The sequence below is a fragment of the Penaeus monodon genome, chromosome 13 (assembly GCF_015228065.2).
Source record: "Penaeus monodon isolate SGIC_2016 chromosome 13, NSTDA_Pmon_1, whole genome shotgun sequence".
In the NCBI taxonomy this organism is placed as follows: Eukaryota; Metazoa; Arthropoda; class Malacostraca; order Decapoda; family Penaeidae; genus Penaeus; species Penaeus monodon.
Genome location: NC_051398.1, coordinates 37,745,825 through 37,748,324, shown reverse-complemented (window position 1 = coordinate 37,748,324; position 2,500 = coordinate 37,745,825).

Below are 2,500 nucleotides of genomic sequence, written 5' to 3'. Positions count from 1 at the left end.
CTCCAATATCATTACAACATGAAAACTACAATTATCATGCTGTGACTACGGCGGCTCAAACATGAACCTTTCCATAAAAAAGAAAGAAAGAAAAAAAAAAAAAAAAAAAAAAAAAAAAAAAAAAAAAATATATATATATATATATATATATATATATATATATATATATATATATATATATATAATGTGTGTATGTGTGTGGGGTGTGTGTGTGTGTGGGGTATGTGTGTGTGTGCGTATTGTGTGTGGTGTTTATGTGTGTGAGTGTGTGAGTGTGTGTGTATATGTGTATGTGTGTTTGTGTGTGTGTGTGCTTATATATATATATATATATATATATATATATATATATATATATATATATATATATATATATATATATTTATATATATATATGTATCATCATTTAACGGTAGGTTCATGTCTGAGCCGCCGTGGTCACAGCATGATACTCAATTGCAGTTTTCACGTTGTGATGCTCTTGGAGTGAGTACGTGGTAGGGTCCCCAGTTCCTTTCCACGGAGAGTGCCGGTGGTACCTTTTTTTTTTTTTTTAGGTAATCATTCTCTCTTATTTTATCCGGGCTTGGGACCAGCACTGACTTGAGCTGGCTTGGCCACCCAGTGGCTAGGCAGGCAATCGAGGTGAAGTTCCTTGCCCAAGGGAAACAACGCGGCGGTCGGTGACTCGAACTCTCGAACTCAGGTTGCCGTCGTGACAGTCTTGAGTCCGACGCTCTAACCATTCGGCCACCGCGGTCTTGACGATCATGGGCTTCCATGATTTTCTTGGCAATTTAGAGCGGTGGTTTGCCAATTGCCTTCCGCCCGGTGTTTTTTTTTTTTTTTTTTTCCGAGTCACCATCTCTATTTACCCGGCACTGACTTGGGCTGACTTGGTCCCCAAGTGGCTAGGCAGGCAATCGAGGTGAAGTTCCTTGCCTAAGGGAAACAACGCGGCGGTCGGTGACTCGAACCCTCGAACTCAGATTGCCGTCGTGACAGTCTTGAGTCCGAAGCTCTAACCATTCGGCCACCGCGGCCCCATATATATGTATATATGTATATATATATATATGTGTGTGTGTGTGTGTGTGTGTGTGTGTGTGTGTGTGTGTGTGTGTGTGTTGTGTGTGTGTGTGTGTGTGTGTGTGTGTGTGTGTGATATGTGTATATATGTGCATATATGTATACACACACACACACACACCACACACACACACACACACACACACACACACACACACATACACATACACATACACATACACATACACATACACACACACACACAAACTATATATATATATATATATATATATATATATATATATATATATATATATATATATATATATATATATATGGATCTTTGATACTGGCGGGCGCTTGGGCCCTCTGAAAAACAAGGATCCCAGCCCGAAATTCAAAAGATTAAAACTTGAATGGAATCTGTCAGGGGGAACGCATACACAAATGTTTACTATGTTGAAATAGCATGGCCTCACGTTGCTATCATTTACCGTTGACTATAGTATTTTCTAGGACACAAAGTGAAATGGAAAATATATGTAAATAGAATATAAAAAAAAAAAAACGATAAAAGCCTACTATACTTCCTTGAAACTGTAATCTAGTATCAGTAAACATTACCATGCGTGACTTGCTCAACATTTCGCAAAAAAAAACGAAATCCTCAAGACCACGGTTTAGGCCTAAATAAAACTAAGGAACTTTTTATATCTTGACTAACTGATCCCGCGGGGCTAGCGTCGTGGTTCACTTGTGTGACTTTTCATATGTGTATTTGTGGGTGTCACCTGCTCTGTTTATTTCAACTGAAATATCGGTTCTGTTTGTTAGGATGATGATTGCCTGAACAAGTTATTATTTCATTAAGGGATGTTTGACGATTAATCTTCCAAAACGCATCGAAGAACTTTTTTTCTAAGTTTCATCCTGTAATCTTATTAAAAAGTCAATAAGTTTTGCTGCTGATGTTTTCTTTTCCAATATATCTTTCTAGTCTCACTGTAGGGAGTGTAGTACTCACTCAACATGTCCAGCGCTGTAGAAATGATGAGACTGATGAACTATGTCCCTCGATGCGGTATCAAATTTTGTATTTGGGATAAATCATTCTTACATTCTTAGTTTATCAGAGCTTTTTTTTTTACGGTAGGTTCATGTTTGAGCCTCCGTGGTCACAGCATGATACTTAATTGTAGTTTTCATGTTGTGATGCTCTTGGAGTGAGTACGTGGTAGGGTCCCCAGTTCCTTTCCACGGAGAGTGCCTCTTAGGTAATCATTCTCTCTATTTTATCCGGGCTTGGGACCAGCACTGACTTGGGCTGGCTTGGCCACCCACTAGCTAGGTAGGCAATCGAGGTGAAGTTCCTTGCCCAAGGGAACAACGCGGCGGACGGTGACTCGAACCCTCGAACTCAGATTGCCATTGTGCTTGTCTTGAGTCCGATGCTCTAACCACTCAGCCACCG